At 37.7% G+C, this 19463-nt stretch overlaps 1 protein-coding gene across 34 annotated transcripts in view; it reads left to right on the top strand.

The window, feature by feature from the left end:
- Positions 1-19463, top strand: part of PARD3 (par-3 family cell polarity regulator) — a 707905-nt gene that overhangs the window by 367208 nt on the left and 321234 nt on the right. The gene's annotated exons all lie outside the window — the stretch shown is intronic.

Raw genomic sequence — 19463 nt, 5'->3', positions numbered from 1 at the left:
GAAATATATCCTATGGTGTTGTTTTAGAATTTAGATTACAGTATTTTGTCATGTTTGGGCACTTATCCCTTCATAAATTTCAAGGACCTATTTTAGGTTTATCAGTCTTTAGAGTTATCTGTTTCACTGTGCAGTGCAGCCACCTACAATTCGTGAAATCAGAATTGTTTACCACTCAGAAATAATTGTTTTCTGCCTTGGGAAGAATGACTATTTACAAAGTTGTTGCATCACTTAGAAAAGTCCTCCTTTCATATGAAGACTCAGAATGTATCTGATGAGTTACTTTTTTTTTTTCCACTTTTTTTTTTATACTTTAAGTTTTAGGGTACATGTGCACAATGTGCAGATTTGTTACATATGTATACATGTGCCATGTTGGTGTGCTGCACCCATTAACTCGTCATTTAGCATTAGGTATATCTCCTAATGCTTTCCCTCCCCCCTCCCCCCACCTCCGATGAGTTAATTATTTCAGTGTTATTTTTTTAATGCTCCAGTTGTTTATTATTGACTCACAATGGGTTTTTTGTAGTAGGGAATCCCAGTGTTTTATAATTTTAATTGTGCTTTCTTCCAGCTTTATTGAAGTGTAATTGACAGATAAAAATAGTATATATTTAAAGGGTACAGTATGAGGTTTTTATATATGTATATATTAATACAATGATTACCACAATCAAGATAATTTATCTGCCGGGTGCGGTGGCTCACTCCTGTAATCCCAGCACTTTGGGAGGCTGAGGTGGGTGGATCACGAGGTCAGGAGATTGAGACCATCCTGGCTAACACGGTGAAACCCTGTCTCAACTAAAAATACAAAAAATTAGTCGGGCGTGGTGGTGGGCACCTGTAGTTCCAGCTACTGGGGAGGCTGAGGCAGGAGAATGGCGTGAACCCGGGAGGCGGAGCTTGCAGTGAGCCGAGATCACGCCACTGCACTCTAGCCTGGGCGACAGAATGAGACTCTCTCTCAAAAAAAAAAAAAAAAAAAAAGATAATTTATCCATCACATTACATAGATATAATTTTGTGTGTATGTGTGGTGAAAACACTTGACATCTATTCTGTTGGCAAATTTTTTAAAATTTAATTTAATTTAATTTTTTTGAGATAGGGTCTTGCTCTGTCACCCAGGCTGGAGTGCAGTGGTGCAACCATAGCTCACTGCAGCCTCGAACTTCTAGGCTCAAGTGTTCCTCTTACCTCATCCTCCCTGGTAGCTAGGACTATACGTGTACACCACCATGCCCAGCTAATTAAAAAAATGTTTTATTTTGTGGAGACGGTCTCACTTTGCTATCCAGGCTAGTCTTGAACTCCTGGCCTCAAGCAATCCTACTGTCTTGGCCTCCCAAAGTGTCATGGTTATAGGCATGAGCCACTGTGCCTAGCTTCTTAGCAAATTTCAAGTATAAAATATGTTTATTAGACTCACCTAATGCTATACATTAGGTCTCCAGAGTTCATTCATCTTACAATTGAAAGTTTTTACCCTATGGCCAATATTTTTCCTTTTTCCACACCCAACTCCCTGTGGTAACTGCCATCCTACTCTGTTAGCATGAGTTCATTTTTTTTTTTTCCAAGATTCCACTTATAAGTAAAATCATACGGATTTTGTCTTTCTGTGTTTGGCTTATTTCTTTTAGGTTCATCCATGTTGTCACAAATGTCAGAATGTCCTTTTTTATTAAAGGCTGAATAATATTCCATTTTATACATTTATGTGTACACATACACACACACACACACACACACACATACACACGCAGTGTATATCACATTTTCTTTATCCATTCATCGGTTGCAGGTCACTTAGGTTGTTTCCATATCTTGGCTATTGTGAATTTATGCTTCTGTGTACATGGAATTGCAAATATGTCTTTGATATAGTGATTTTATTTATCATGGATATATATGCAGAAGCAGAATTGCTGGATCATATGGTAGTTCTATTTTTTTAAGTTTTTGAGGCGACTTCATACTGTTTCATAGAGGCTGTCCTAATTTACATTACCACCAGCAGTATACCAGGGTTTCCTTCTCTTCGCATCCTTGTTATCACTTTCATTTTGACTTTTTTTTCTTTCTTTCTTTTTCTTTCTTTTTTTTTTTTTGAGACAGAGTCTTGCTGTGTCGCTCAAGCTGGAGTGCAGTGGTGCGATCTCGGTTCACCGCAACCTCTGCCTCCTGGGTTCAAGCAATTCCCCTGCCTCAGCCTCCTGGGTAGCTGGGATTACAGGTGCCCACCACCATGCCCAGCTAATTTTTTTTGTATTTTTAGTAGAGACGGGGTTTCATCATGTTGGTCAAGGTGGTCTTGATCTATTGACCTCATGATCTGCCCGCCTCGGCCTTTCAAAGTGCTGGGATTGCAGGTGTGAGCCACAGCACCTGGCCCTTTTTTTTTTTTTTTTTTTTTTTTTTGAGACGGAGTCTTGCTCTGTTGCCCAGGCTAGAGTGCAGTGGCACAATCTCAGCTTACTGCAGCTTCTACCTCCTGGGTTCAAGCAGTTCTGCTGTCTCAGTCTCCAAAGTAACTGGGATTACAGGCACACACCACCATGCCCAGTTAATTTTTTGTGTTTTTAGTACAGATGGGGTTTCACCATGTTGGCCAGGGTGGCCTCAAACTGCTGACCTCAAGTGATACACCTGCCTCAGCCTCCCAAAGTGCTGATTTCAGGCGTGAGCCACTCTATCCGGCCGTATTTTGATGTTTTGATAACAGCCATCCTACCAGTGTGAGGTGATGTCCTACCTTGCTTTTGATTTACATTTCCCTGGTGATGAGTGATGCTGATCATTTTTCAGTGCTTTTAATAAAAAGCCACGTGTTTGTTTAGTTGGTCACTTATTTTCTTTAAAAAGTTTATATGGATAGAAAGCAAGGTGGGTACTCAGAGTTTAGTTGCTTTATTAATTTTTAAAATTATTAATGATTTTGTTGACTAAATGCTGAAATAAATTGTTTTTCAATTTAGATTAATGACAGCTGTAGAAAGAAATCATAAATGTTTTACATATTTCATCTCAGCCTATGTTTTATGGTATAAAGATCCTAAAGTAACTTCATGGATGTAGAGTATTGAAATATGAAACAGCAAAAAGGGACAGCTTGCCTTGCACACCGTGATGGCACAGGAAATGTCCTAATTTTGTCATATATTAAGTGTTAGCATACAAACATTGTGTGATGGAAATAATTTTAAATAATAAAACAGCCATGGCAGTTCTATGAAGGAAACATAATTTTCTCAACATAATTCAGATTTTTAAACTAATTGATATTAGTATCTTATTATTACTTTGAAATAAATGCTTTTAAGATTTAGATAGTTTCTCATGGAGCCAGAAGTCAGACTGACTGGTTACTAGCTGTTTACCATATATGAGATTTGGGCACATTACTCTACTTGTCCATACATCAGTTTACTCATCCAGCAAATAGGGATAATTGTAGACCTTGTCTCAGGGGTTGCCGTGTCAAGTGATACAATACCCGCCAAAGGCTTAGAATCAGGCCTGGTACCTAGAAATACTCAACGTATTAATATAATAGGACAGGTAACAGACAACCTGGAATCTAGAATGAGGAAATGTTTGGCATATATGTAGCAGGAAGTCTGGAACTAGGGAATATGTGGGAGTTGACTCTGTAGCTTAGCAACCTCACTCACATTTTTTCAGGGAGCCTTCCTGAAGGCCACCTTAGCTCTATGCTGTAGCTTGTCCTTTTCTTTCAGAGCCACATCCTTGCACAGAGGAAGGGGAACAGGGCCTTTGTCTTCTTTTTGTGGCTCTTTGTAAAAGCAAATACATTTTTCCTAATAACCTCCTGACAGATCCCTGATCATGTTTGTTGGCTGGAATTGCCCTACTCTTCTGCCCGTATCAAAATCAAAGGGAGTAAAAGCACCAGTATAGGTTTTGATGGATAGAGCTTGACCCCTGGAGCTGGGGCTGCGGTGGGAGCTCCCTTCTTTACCTTCCCTGAAACACAGTTTCCCATCACTGCACACAGTCAGATCTGTTAAGCAAGGGATATGTGGGCAGGGATGGGGAGTGACGACCAGAAGTTGGTTGAGTAAGCTAAATAGGACTTTTTTTTTTTTTTAAATACTGCAAAACTGGTAGAAAAAGATTGGTAGCCCAGAGCTTCTAAAATATGATACAGCTTAATTATATCATAAAGATATAACTTTTATGATTCTACTGTCATTGTAGACCTGTTTTTAAGGAAGTAGTATATTCTTTGTAATTTTGTTATAAAATAGTTTCTTTTTAAGCAAAAGGGATGGCATTGAGAAGCCACACACACCAAAGACCGAGCTTTGATTTGCTTCTGTTGAAGTTATTTGAGTTAGTTGTCTATGTGGACTGAGAGGGTACCTAAGTCTAAAAACATCTTCTTTGGCATAAGTGTAAAAAAATGATGTTCCATTCCTGAAATTTGATTTGAGTGAAACTGTATACTAGAAGAGTAGAAGCCATTGATGTTTTCACATCCAGCAGAATAATTAATTAAACTAAAATCTGTTGAAGAGGACAAGAACCACAGAAACAAAACAAAACTCCCTCTCAAATTTTTTCAGAAGTAAGCATTATTGTTTGTGCAGAAGAGGAATCTTAGGTTATGCTTTATACACTAGAAATCTATTCCAATTATTCCCATTTAATTATGGATTTATTCTGTTAACCATTCCCAGAAAGTCATCTGACTTTAATGACCTGATGTCTCTTCTGAGGCTTTCTTGTTCTCTTTAGTTTTTGCTATTAAACATATAATAAAGAGGATTGCATCATGTACATGAAAAAATATTTTGTATGCTTAAAAAAAAAAAAAAATCCTCTGCCTTTCCAATTTGGGAACGCCAGGGTAGAACTGATGGCCATCTTCCTTTAGTTGTGTGGTCTGGAGCGAGGTCAGCAGAGTTCTAGATTTTATGTGCCTCCAGTGGTTTTGTTTTTGCTGTTTTCTACTTAATGCTTATCTCTCATTATCTGTTTCTGAAGGCAGTTATGACCTTATCAGCTTTTCCAGTGGGAATAAGCAGAAGGAATGGAAAGGCAAAAGAGTGCTTTAAAGTGCTAAGCTAGCCGGCCCCTCTAGAAGTCTGGGGTGTCTTATTCTTTGGGTGGTATTGGTCCTACTTACGGGGATAGTGAATCTTCTTTCTATAAGAATATTGGTTAGTTTTACTTCAATAAGAAAAGATAGGTTGTATGTCTTATTAGAAGTCTGTAGCAGCAAGCACAATATGATTTCCAAAAAGAGTAGCCGGGGTTTTCAGTGACTAATCACCTTGTTCAGAATAGCCCATAGCTGAATCCTACATCAGAGTCATCTCACAAGTTATGCTTCTGAAATTTTGACTCTGATACTCAAGAAACAAATGAACGAAAAACAACAGCACTTTTAGTTTTGATGTTTGACAGTGTTTTAAGAAGTTCAAATTCCTTTTTAATGGTAACTGTTTCCCTGACTCAGCGTAGAATATAGTTTGATATTGGCAGATAATAGATCATAAGCTGACTTTGTTCTTATATTCCCACACTTTATTGCAACTAATAAATTCCACAGAAGAGGCAGCAGGAACTTTGTGATACATGATTGGAAGAATTTAGGACCAGAAGGTAGAGGGACCTTAAGGAAAACATAAGCTAATTGGGAGCCTGCCATTTTCACAACCTTCTCTTGATGAATAGGCCTGAGCCCAATTAGCAGAAACAGAGAGAGGCACAAGGCACATTCCAGCCGCTGCTTAAGCTCTGTTATAGGGGAATGACTGCCCTGACCTTTAGAGCAAAATCCATGTTTTTTCCATGTTTTAGGGCTCTCTCCATCAAGAAAAACATCATTTAATTGGAGATTATACAAACTGAGGCAAACTGGAGGGAAAACTCACTTAAATGTTTGTTGATGAAGACAAAATGCCAGTGTCTACGTCATTTTCATACCTTTGGCAGCTACAAAAGAATCCCACCATCCAGTGTCAAGTCTCAAAGTCTCAGAGGCCAGAGTTTTGGGAGCAATGATGATACCTTTTTTCCTTTTTATTTTATATACCTTTGTCACTTTCTGCAGCTCTGATGCTTTTTCTTTATACTTTTCAGAATATTTATGCATTATAAACAATATTCACATGATACATGTTATGGTTTGGCTGTGTCCCCACCCAAATCTCATCTTGAATTGTAACTCCCACAATTTCCACATATTGTGGGAGGGTCCTGGTGGGAGGTAATTGAATCATGGGGGCAGGCAGGTCTTTCCCATGCTGTTCTCATGATAGTAAGTCTCATGAACTCTGATGATTTTAAAAATGGGAATTTCCCTGCTCGAGCTCTTTCTTTGCCTGCCGCCATCCATGTAAGATGTGACTTTCTCCTCCCTGCCTTCCACAATGATTGTGAGGCCTCCCTAGCTGCATGGAACTGTAACATGTCCATTAAACCTCTTCCTTTTGTAAATTGCCCAGTCTCGGGTATGTATTTATCAGCAGCATGAGAACGGACTAATACAATACACAATATATAAGTTATATTCAAAAATTATTTGAGAAGGTAAGTTTCTATGAGTTTAATTTTTTGTTTTCATTATAATTTACAGCCAAATTCTTGAAGATTGAGGGCAAAAGTAAATTTAAAAACTAGTGAAGAAACATTTTTCAGCATATCCAGGTTTTATGGAGGCAGTTTTTTAAAAATGTGTTTTTCTCCAGGCTAGTCAATATAATTGTGGACGCAAGTTTTGCCTAGGTTTTAGCTTGTTCTTATAAAATGGTGGGTGTCTGGGATGATCAATCTGTGGTTCCTGTGTCCACACGACTTACCAGAGTTGTTTTTTTTCCACTGATCTGCCTACATAGAAGAAAATCCCCTTCCTTGCCCAAGTGCTTACTAGCCTTTTCTAAGTGAAAAAAAAAAAATCTCATTTCCTTGAGATCTAGAACTATCCAGATGACATAAAGAAGATGTTTTCTGGAGTATGAAATGATAATGTTTTCTTATCTTTTTTCTGTTTTAATCTTTAAGAGGCTGGGTTCTTGCTCTGTTGCCCAGACTGGGGTGCAGTGGTGCAGTCATAGCTCACTTCCACTTCAAACTTCTGTGCTCAAGCAATCGCCCTGCTTTAGCCTTCTGAGCGGCTGGGACTACTGATGCGCACAGTCACCTCTGGCTAATTAAAAAAAATTTTTTGTACAGGTGGGGTCCCCCTATGTTTCCCAGACTGGCTCAAACTCCTGGCTTCAAGTGATTCTCCTGCTTTAGCCTCCCAAAGTACTGGGATTACAGGTGTGAGCCATGATGCCTGTATTTTCTTTCTTTTTTTTTTTTTAACGAATGTGAGGCCTTTTAAATGTTGCCCAGGTTGGCCTCGAATGCGTAGCCTCGCCTCCTTGTGCGCCAGGACAACCGGCCTGAGCCACCGGGGCTCCCCTCAGTGCCTATATTTTCTTAATTACAATAGGAGGTGGTTTATTCAGCAATCTGATTACAACAACTTCAGATCGGTCAGGGAAATGACTGAGGGGTCACAGCATTAAACCGTGGAAGAGCTATAGAAATTCTGATATAGGAATAGATAGGGCTTCATGGTATCTGCCATCATTGGTGAGACTTGAGGATAGATTCTGATGCTGCCAGATAGTAATTAAGATGTGGGTTTTTTGGGTTTGTTAATTCTGTAGCCTGAAGTCAATGAGGATCCAAATGACTGTTCATATTATTTGGTTAAAAATAAACTAAGCCCTTTGCCTCCAAATTCTAAAAGTTCTGTGGAAAGGAAGGGATTTATTATTATTTACCAGTTGGCAAACCTTCATAAAATTTGTAGAGAAGCAAAATAGTCGTGTTTATCTCTAGCAACACCAAATGTAGAAACTAAAAACATCAAGATTGTTTTAAAATTAAACTTACTTTTCATTATAAAATACCAGAACTTCTATTTTATAAGATAAATCTGTTATGTCCCCAATAACACCCAAAATAAAACCAAAACAACCTTTTAAGAGACTTGTTACCTGGATATATTAACGCCAGTAGCAGATTATTTTGTTGTGCTTTGATAATAGAATCCCTGGTATTCTAACACATGTTAAAATTATTTTTTTAAAAAACAATGATCAAAACACCCTGTATGTATGGGACACATTATTTTCCATGATCCCTACATATTTTCTGCTTTTATTATCCAAGAATTCTGGACTAGAAACCGCAGTGGAAGCACAGGACCGGAGTGTGGGGCTCTGGTGGACGTTCTTCTTAGAAGGACACACACATTTTCTGGGGAGCTTCCAGTCATGTGCAGGGTTACTTTTAGGAGTACCAGATGGCATTCTACTTTTCCATATATTTAACAACAAAAGACATAGTGAATCTGGGAAGCATGTTTCAGGGTTGGAAACCTGTCCCTCCAATGAGTGTGTCCTGTTTCTGACCCCTAAGACTGGTTATATAGAAATAAAGAAAGATAAACTATGCAAACTTCATTTTCATTGTATACAAAATGGGGAAAATCATACCCATTTGGCAGATGTTAACTTTGTGGGCAAAGCTGAAGTGACACAGCACACATTCCAGTGCAGACCCAGTTTCTTGTATATTAAAGACACTCATAAGATGTTTTCTTTCATACCTTTTTAGGTAACATTAGGTTTATTGGTTATACCTCAACAACTCCCTCATGTATTGGGTATCTCGTTTTCTTAAATTTTGTTTTTCTCCTTGCATATTGGAAGTACCATTAGGTATGCTGGGGTGGTTTATTTTCATCCCTGGTGTATTTCTAATGCCCCCATCGTCATTTCACAATTTGATTTTTGCTTCCGTGGCATCTTATCAGAATTAGAATAAAATTTAACCTTTTAAAATCATCTCTGGTTCTTTTCTGAAGAACATAATCTGACACAAAAATGACATCAGTGTTAATCTCTATGTCTGCTTCCATTCCTTATATTCTCTTTTGTTTTTGGCGGGCGTGTGTAGTTTTAATAAGATTAAATGTAAGGATACCATTAAGAATGCTAAGTATCTTTATGAGAGCTTCTGCTTGGCCACTTGCTAAGCATCTGGGTCCCTTCGTGATATGAATGGAGTTTGGAGGGCACAGCATCACTCATTTGCTTTTGGACCTGGGGTATGCAGTTGAATGGGGGTACTCATCAATTTCTCCTTTAAAACAAATTTTACAACTGTCTTTATTGCTTCTTTGGCCTATGGAGCTAAAAGCCTGCAAGCAGCGGGGAAGTAAGTTAGAAATTTTACTGAGTGAAAAATCTTTGGTGGTGTGTGGATTAACCTTCAGGGGAAGTCTGTTAGGAGCTGATGGTTTTCTTACCTGTGAGTACTACTGCTAGAACTAGACATTTAGAGCTTGCACTACAGAGAAAGATACATTTTCATTTTTAACGTTGACCTTCAGGTGCCTTTGCATATTTTCATTGCAGGCAGTCTTAAAGATTTTTCTTGTGAGCAGTGTGATTAAATACAACAATGGAAGGAATACATGCTTTATACTATAACTCTCTTTATTCCCACCCATCTGTACGTCATTTGCTTTTGAAATTTTGTTCTTTATTTCTACGTTCCATCTACGTTCCATGAGCTGTGCAACTGCTATTCTTTAAAAAATACTGGTTATGAAATTGCATTAACATTTTCAGCCTACAATGTGTTGTTTTCACTGCCTGTGTCCTACAAGCCTGCTTTTAGAAATTGAATCACTTTTATAAGTCATTTTTAATTTTGGAATTTTATGATCTAGCTGTTTAATCTATTTCTATCCAGGACTTTCCCAGTTACCTTCAACATGGTCCTGAAATGGCCCTAAAAAATTCCCGTCTTCAGTGTTCAAACATTTTGCCCAGTGGTTGTATGTTTTCTTCCCACCACTGAGGCCTGGGTATATGTGCCCTATAGTATTTTTGTGACTGCTGTAGATATATGAGCCATGTTTTTCCTTTATTTTTAAATTTTTTTTTCCTGTGCTCTAATGGCGGTAGGAGATTGTGGATTATCTTTTTAAATAGCTGAACAAATTATAAAGAAATTAAAGTATGGTATTGGGGTAGTGTTGGCGTAGGCTTTTGGGTCTCATTTCATGTGTCAATATTATTACTGTCCTTTATAGTAGGCACGTAATACTTTTGACATGTTATTATTTTTAGTAATCTCAGCACTTTGGGAGGCTGAGGCAGGTGGATTACTTGAGGTCAGGCGTTTGAGACCAGCCTTGCCAACATGATAAAACCCTGTCTCTACTAAAAATAAAAAAATTAGCTGGGTGTGGTGGCACACGCAGTAATCCCAACTACTCAGATGGCTGAGGCAGGATAATCATTTGAACGTGGGAGGCAGAGGTTGCAGTAAGCCAAGATTGCACCACTGCACTCCAGCCTGGGCAACAGAGTGAGACTCTCTCTCAAGAAAAGAAAAAAAAAATTAAAAAATGTTTTTATTTTTAATACATAACTTCACAAGGTTGGAAGACTGGGCTTTTTTTTTTTTTTCTTCAAGTTACTGTCATTTGCAAATTGTAAGATGGAATTGCAGTCTTGATATGTGTTGGAATTAAGTTTAACCCTTTGAGAAGCACCACCTCTTTTCCTACCTTTAGTAAGCCCTTTAATTCTCCGAAGTAATTCATTAACTCTTCTGACCTAGCTTTTTATTCCATTGAAAAAATGAAAGCATGGTTCCCACCACCATTTTTACAGCCCTGCCCTTCCTCGCATGCAGAAGCTTCCCTGACCTCTCAAACATCAAAGTTTTCACTCTCATCCTGTCTCCCAACCCTTCCCAGTATCAGGACGTTGCTTTTGTATTAATCTCCTGTCTATGGAGTCATGCACATAATCTCCTGTCTTCGCAGTAGTGAATGTCTCTTGTTTTTCTCTCTCTCTTCTAGAACTTTCCTATCAGCAGATAGACTCAACCAACCCCAGTCCTCCCTGGGAAACCCCTGTCTCATTGTGGCACCAGCCTGGCTTGCACTCCCTCACAGTTCACACACTTGGTTCCCACTTAGCTTTCATGCAGTCACCTGTCTTCCCCTCAGGGACCTTCCTCCATCCCCCCATTTGATGGCGGGTGATATCCCTGCAGCCTTCCGTTATTGTCTCTTTGCTCACCATCCTTTTCTCTGTGATATTTATGAATCTAAATTTGTCTTTTGTTTCTTTTTTATTTTTTATCTTTCTGTCTGTTTTGCTGTCCTAAAATGGCCCAGGCATTGTCTTGTTTACTGTAGCTCCTAGTAAACCCTTATATACTTTTGGGTAAATAGTCTTTCAATAAATTGAAAGGAAAAAGTTCATAATGTCCCTACTTTTTCTGATATCATGTATTATGGGTGGATCTTTGTTGAGTGAACTATATTGACTCTTTTATAATGCCATATAATGTGATATTGTGATTTTCATTAATTATGGGCTATAAACTGTAGATTATAGGTAAATAAATGAAAACTTGTTGAAGACATGTACATTTGTAAACCTCATAAATAGTTGTACTATTTTGATGACATTATTGCTTATAACTTAGCATCTGCATATGACAAAAAGAAAAAAATGATTATAAACTAAAGGACCAAGAAATGGGGGGAAATGTAAGTTCTCTCAAAGTAATGCAATGTTCCTATTTTTTTAAATCTTGATATGATGGAGAGCACAGCCTTTCTTGTGCATAAGTTTAATCGTTTATGAACTTTCTTCAAGAATGTCTTGTAGTTGAGCATGGATTCAGTGTTAGAAGATAAGCCCGCTCAGTCTGTCCCCGCTGACCTGTGTCCAGTGGTGTCTGCTGTATCACCGCTGATCACAGTAGCCTTGGGAAAGCCACCTGGCTCTCCAGAGGCTTTGTAGAGGGAGTGAGAGGGCAGAGGGTAAGAGCTGCTATGAGCTACTTATGTGAGATTTTTGTGGGACAAAAGGAAAAGCCAAAAAAGTGTTCTTATAGGCCCAAGATAGTTGTCAACTCTATTAGCTCTAAAAATATTTAATTAAATATTTAAGATGTTTAATTATCAGGAAATATTAAATAACTCTTCATGTTTATATAACTAAAGTGACATAAGTTTTCTGTTAAATTGGAAAAACAATATTTGAACAAACCATTTGATTATATTGAATAATTTATAAGCAATTGATTTGAACATAACATAGTTAAATATTCCCTCCATAAAATATTACGTATTTTATTTGTTTGAGAGCTGATTTTAGCTGTTTAAAATTTTTTTCTCCAGAGAGTCCAGGGGTTTTTCATTTTTATTCAAATGAAAATAAATTATACTGTTAATTTAAGACCCCAAACTGGCAAATTTTTTTTCTTGGAGATGAATTTTTTTCTTATTCTAGGAACAATGGATGTTTGCTTACATGTTCAATATATAAAACATGGATGTTACAAATTCTCATCTACCATTAATATGTAATACCTAGTATATAGCTTTTGGGGAGTATTTTCCTCAGTTCTCTTAGTAAAGCTTTTTTTGTACATGGATATTTGGTAGAAATTGACATTTGATATGAGAATTATTTTGAGTTTTGGAAATCATTTTCAAATACAGAGGAAATATTCTTCATTATGGTATTGCATAAAAAGTTTCTTAGTCACTGGAGTGTATCCTGGTGTGAGGATACCCCATACAGGCTATAGAGGATTTTTTGTTTTTTTGAGTTGATGATGATAGGTGTCCCTATTCCTTATTATCATTAGGGTTCATTAGATGTCTGTATGAGACACAGGATTCTAATCTTCCCTGTTCCCATGGGATACAGTATAACTCTTCAGACTATAGGGGGATTAATTTGATAACATTATTTCTTTTTTTAATTTTTAAAATATTTATTTGAATTTTGCAAAGGTGATATATTCATAGTTCCAAAATCAAACGCTATACATGGATATGCAAAATAATAGTCTCCCTCCCCCAACTGTCTATTAGCTAGCTCTCCTCCCCGTATGCAGCCACAGTTATTTGTTTCTTGTTTCAAATGGTACCATGCTTTTATGAGCAAATAGGAAAACATACTCTCTTTTCACCTTTTTATATAAATACTACTACAGTATCCTGTGCTTTGATTTTTTTTTCTTAATATAGCTTGGCAATCCTTATAGACTGACACATAAAAGGTGTCCATTTTTGAAACACTTTGATAATTTTCCTTTGTATAGCTGGGCCAGTGTTTATTGATGGACATTAAGGTTATTTACTATCCTTTGCTATTGCATAAATATACTGCAGTAAATAACCTGTTATAGATAAGTCATTTTGTATTGAGTTTCTCGCAGATGTATGCCTAAAAATGAAATTGTACGTTTACACATTGTACAGGAATATTATATACATTTGTAACTTTGATAGATGTTGTCAACTTGACCTCAGTAGACATCGTACCATGTTGCACTCCACTAGCAATGCCCAAGAGACCCTGTTCACTCTATCACCTCACATTGTGACATGATGTTGTATGCAGTCTATTAAACTGACTTGATCAGTTATACCTTTAAAATATCTCCCTTTACACATTCTCTAAAGCAGAAGGCTGTTGATGGAGTTGGCCAACATACAGGCTGCAAGTGGGCTTCCTATACTGTTTAGGAGCACAGACCATTCAAAACCTTCCCCTTTCCTCCAAAAAATAAACAACAGTTAAGGAAAAGGACGTCTTGGGGAGGGAGTTGAGTTCTTGTTGCTCTGTTAGAGCATGGAGTTCAATTCTTTAGCATTTGCTCAGATGTCAATCACTCTGAAATGCACATAAATCAAATGAGACTTTCTGAAAGTTCTTACCTTTGGCATAACTTGTGTATTCTTTTCATATTCTAAATCTTGTATTTGATTCATATTTTTATATTATCAACTGGAATTGAGTTATTACCCCTGAGCATTCCTATCTCCTATTTGATAGTTGTTGTTTTTGCATACTTTGCTAGAATGAAAATGAGTAGAATGACGGGGACAGAAAAAGGACAAGTTTTTCTTTTTTTAAGATGGGTAGTTCACTAAGTGCTTCTTGAAAAGTAAGAGTTTTATGCTGTGTTGTCAACAGTAACTTTTGCCCATAAATTCTGTCTGAACAGAATCAATAGTGTTTTCTTCCCTTAGTATATCCCAAAGTGGGGTGCTTTGTAATTTACTTCTGTGTTAACTTTTTTACTGTTATGTCTTAGACTGTATGTTATATGATAGTATAGAAGCCACCTATGTGAAATATTTAAACTTTTGTGAATGAATGTGGTCTTCTTGCCAAATGTAAGCATACTATGTTTTTCTCGATTGCTCAGGTTCACTGAAGAAAGCACACCTTCTTAAGATACAAGATTTCTGTTGATGGGATTGGTCTATTTGGGAGCTTAGTCAACAGATATTAGTGTCTCATTTGTAACCTTTCTCATTCCATGAAAGGTTGTTGGCAATTTGTATTCTCATTATTTTACTACCTATTTGGATCTGGCAGTCTTTCTCTTTCTTTCATTGTTCCATCATTTATTGGCTTAAATGAGTATTTGGAAGTCCTGGCTGGTAAGAATTCTGTGTCTTTGGATATATTGATTAGTTGACTCTAGGAAGCAACTGATTTTAGATTGTTCTTGATGTTTCCAAACTTTTCCCTTTCTGATGTTTAAGAAGTTGAGATGATGAAGTGTTGCCATCTGCAATTACAACAAAAGTACCAGAGATAGCCACAGTGACTTCCTTTTTTTTTCCTGTTCTTTATAATATCAAAATGTAAACCAGAAACAGCTATGCACACATATACACAGGATAAATAAGTATTAAATTAATATTAGATATCAAATGTGGAATTTCTGAAATTGCATGTAAGTGTTTAGAATGACAGAATGTTTAAATGTCTTTTACCATTCCCTGATACCTTTATTTATTTTGGTTTTCTATCTCTTATCTGTCAACTTGTCCTAATTAATTAAATTAATTTTATGCTTGATCAAAATAAATACAGAATTTGTGCAGCTCATAGCAAAGCCTCGTGTGAATGTGAATATGTGCTGGTGTGTGAATGTGATAGTTATGATGTTATTTTGAGGCTATTTTCACTAAGGAAAAGACAGTCCAGGATCCTGATATTGCACCTTTTATCAGCCATTGATATTTAGGGTGTTCTTTACTTTTTCCTCCTCTTTTCTGTATGCCTCTAATCTTGGCAATTGTCTTTTTAAATTCATTCATCCCTCTGCATCTTCATTACTACTTCCAAAGTCCAAGCTGTCAACAGCTGTCACCTGGGTCACTACACAACACTGCAGCGCTCCTCCTTGTTTCCATCTCTTTGTCCACTGTGGCTAGACTGATGTGTGGTCAGGAGCACTGCTTGACACACTCTGAGGCTCTGACCATACCCAGGAACACCGTGGGTGAAGTGGTTAACAGCTGCTTGAAGTTGCAGCAACCTGGATTGGAATTGCACAGCGTGTCTTATGCTGACCAAGCTGCTGAACTTTCTAAGTGTCAGAGCAAGCTTCATAATCTATTGTGATATATTTCAGAGGATTGTGAGGATGAGATAAGATGAGTCATGGAAAGCTCTTAAGACAGTAGCTAAAACACATGAAATACTCTGTAAGTGTGAGGGCTGATATTGGTGTTTTTGTCCTTTTTGAGTCTTCCTGATGTTCCTTCACCATGTGGATCGCACCTGCTTCCAGGGTGCATTCCCAGGTTAGGCAGCCCTGCTGAACTCACTCTAGTCTCCAGATCTACCCTGTTCTTGCATCTCTGGGTCTTTGAACATGCTGGCCAACTCTTCCCTTTTTCCTGCCTAGGGTCTGCTGTTCTGATCTCCTGCCACCTGCCTCCTTCAGCTCATTGTTCTTAGCCATACCCGATCCCTGCCAAAACCAATGTGAGGCACACATAATAGTGTCTTATTCTTTCCCATCCTTGCACTTTCCAAATTTCATTTTAATTATGTCTTTCTTTTTAAAGAGGGCGGGACCCACATCTGTTCCTCTGAGTTTTTAATTTGCTTTGTTTTCGAGGGAGGCATGACTCAATGTGTGGAGGCATTGGGTCTCTGTCACATACGTTTGCAGTCTAGCGTAACCATGCTTTTATTGAATACATTTGTTATTATAAAGGGCTTTCTGCTTGTAATTTGTATATCTGGAAATGTTCTTCTCTTAAAACATTTTTACAGCAACCATTTTGATAAAAAAATCTTATTCCATAGATAGTATATATTTTCTTACATTGAATGTTTAACTTTTCAAGAATCTCCTCTAGATTAAATTGGAGAAAGTTTGAGGGGAGGGCAAGGAATGTTAGTTTGATTATATCAGCAGAAATCTGGGCTTTTTGAATTACTCATATTTTAAGTCCCTTGGGGGACGAATTTTCCTGAGAACTTTGTATTATAATCATAAACAGATCGAGTTCAGTAATACTTTCATAAACTTTTGGCTGAGACTTTGGTATTAATGTCCTGAACTCTTAGAAAGAGAAACATATTTTTGTAGGTTGGCCAAGAAAAATAGGTCTTGATTCAAATAAAATAATGTATTTGTTATTTTTAAAAGGTTTTTCCATTGAGCAATCTGTGAAACTTTTTGGTAATTTAGTTGTCTAATATTGGACATGACTTAGGCAGTGACTTGGTGTATTTTCTGTGGCTCAATATAATGACTATTTGAATTTTTAAGTTTTTGCTTTTGACTTGGGAGTAAGTTATGTTAGATTACACATTATTACAGAACAGTTAACTGTTACTCCTTTGGTTGTAGATTTTAATAAAAGGTAGAATCCTGTGTCTTAGTTCCTTAAATATATTTGAAATGGTAAAATATGCAGAGAAATTTTTTATTGAAAGTAAACGTTTTATTTAAGGTACTTTAAATGTACTTTAAGGTACATGTGCAGTTTTCCCCCTGCTGTTAGTAAATGGCTGAAATAGCACTTTGGATCTGTGGCACCCTGGAGAAGCTTTCCTCTTCACTCCTCTGACATTCTGTTTCTAAGCTCATTCATATTATTTATAGAAATTTCTTCTTTTTGCTCTACCTCCATGAGTGCTGGTCATTTCTCTGGATGGGTTTTTACGTGCTCTTCCTTGGTGAACTTTTATGTTACTTTAGTTCCTCTTCCTATTCCTTCAGACTTGTGCTTACCTGCAAGGACGGGCTGGTCAATACTGTCTAGATATCTTTTTGAGCACTCACATTCAACATGGGTGAAGGTAAACCATCTTTATGTTTTCCCTGAGATGGGAAGTGGTCCCTAATAAAAAGGGCAATGTGACTTGAAACTGCCAGTTCTGAACCTCATTGTCCGTGGATCTGGGCCATATATAGCAACCTATGTGTTCAGAATTACCTTACCCCTGTGAAATCATGAGTAGTTAATTTCTGGTGTTTCCTACACCCAGAAAATTCTATGATTGGCCATTCTTTTCTTGTTTGTTTTAATTTTGCTCTGTGTCTCCCATGCTTCAAACTTACTCTCTTATTATCTTCTCTCTAATTTTTTATGTCTTACCTAGTGCCAGGTACTATATATTATACCTTTACTCCTCTGTGTGTGTGTCTGTGTGTGTATGTGCACGTGCATATCTTTCTATTTTCACAGCACCTGTTGTCATTTCAGCCATATTCCTTTTGACTAGACCTATGTAATATTTGTCTCCCTCTCCATCTGTTCATTTTTAAAATCAATTCTGCGTTTTCCTATTTGCTTAGTCTTCCAAATTGCCACTTGGATTTCCTCACCTGCAAGTTTAAAAGCATGCAAAAAACTCCCTACTGTATTTTGATTTAAGTTAAATCAAATTTATTATCTTGATATTCTGGGTTCTCTGCATTCTTTTTTTTTTTTTTTTTTTTTTTGAGACGGAGTCTCACTCTGTAGCCCAGGCTAGAGTGCAGTGGCGTGATCTCGGCTCACTGCAAGCTCTGCCTCTCAGGTTCACGCCATTCTCCTGCCTCAGCCTCCCGAGTAGCTGGGACTACAGGTGCCCGCCACCACGCCCAGCTAATTTTTTTTAGTAGAGACGGGGTTTCACCGTGTTAGCCAGGATGGTCTCGATCTTCTGACTTCATGATCCACCCGCCTCGGCTTCCCAAACTGCTGGGATTACAGGCATGAGCCACCACACCTGGCATTTTTTTTTTTTTGAGACAGAGTTTTGCTCCTGTCACCCAAGCTGGAGTGCAGTGGTGTGATCTTGGCTCACTGAAACTTCTGCCTCCCAGGTTCAAGCAATTCTGTTGCCTCAGCCTCCCAAGTAGCTGGGATTACGGGCACACACACCACCATGCCTAGCTAATTTTGTATTTTTAGAAGGGACAGGGTTTCACCATATTGGCCAGACTGGTCTTGAACTGCTGACCTCAGGTGATCCACCTGCCTCGGCCTCCCAAAGTGCTGGGATTACAGGCATGAGCCCCTTGCACCCAGCCTGAGCTACCACACCTGGCACAAATTTCTATTTAACTTTTTTAGGCATCATCTCCTACCATGATCTCATGCATATTTTGTGCTCTGGTGGACTGCTGTGCCTTCCTTTAAAATCAATTCTGTTCCTTCTGACTTCAGATATTCCTACAATGCTAGACTCCCCCTACTTTCTGAATCAGCATTGTGTCATTCATTGTTTAATTCTGTCTTTGATCACATGTGTATTGATGCTCACACTAAGATGACACTCTGCTTGAAAATGAAGGGGTAGCATCAGGGGTGTTATTCATGTGCAGAGCCAAGATGGATCTCAGCATCATACTTATTAACTGGAATCTGGAGTAAGCTACTTAATCTGTAGTTTCCTTGAGAGGCCTCCACCTGGGCTAAAATGTTCACTTAATGAAAACTGATATCCAAAAAAGAAAGTGTGTGGTAGAATTTTGTGGAAATCCAAATCATTTGTTTCAGTTAATGATCTGTCTAGAAAACGCCAATCAGTTTTTATCACATGACCTACATGTTCCTCTTCATTTCTGTGGAGTAAAAGATGTCGCGGTGCTCTCTCTGTTTCACACCCTGTGAGGAAGTGGTGTAATTTGCCCACAATCAGATGGCCTAGATTTGACTTTCTGAGGCATTCATTAGCCTGACCCCTGTGATCCTCCATTTCCTCATCTGGATAATTGGGGAAATTGCCTCTTTCTTCCGTATGCAGTTGTTCAGAAGCTTTAATACCATAGCGGACAGCTTATGCTCTTGACCCAGAAAAAGCTAAAATTTCTGTTTCTTTTAGTTGTGTGACTTTGGCAATATTGATTGTTTCCTATTTTAGTTTTCTTATTTGCAAAATGGTAGATGATAGAACCGATTTCATGGACTACAGTAAAGATAATGTAAAATAATATAGTTCAATATTAATCAATGTTAGTTATTTTAGTTACTGTATGCTAGTTCATGCAAGCCTAATATAAAATTTATTTTTCTTCTCGCTGCTTATCCAATCCTAGTGATTGCTACAAATTTTTGATAGTCATATTCTATC

This window comes from Pan paniscus, chromosome 8 (assembly GCF_029289425.2).
Source record: "Pan paniscus chromosome 8, NHGRI_mPanPan1-v2.0_pri, whole genome shotgun sequence".
Taxonomy (NCBI): domain Eukaryota; kingdom Metazoa; phylum Chordata; class Mammalia; order Primates; family Hominidae; genus Pan; species Pan paniscus.
This window is presented reverse-complemented; position numbering and strand designations above follow the sequence as displayed.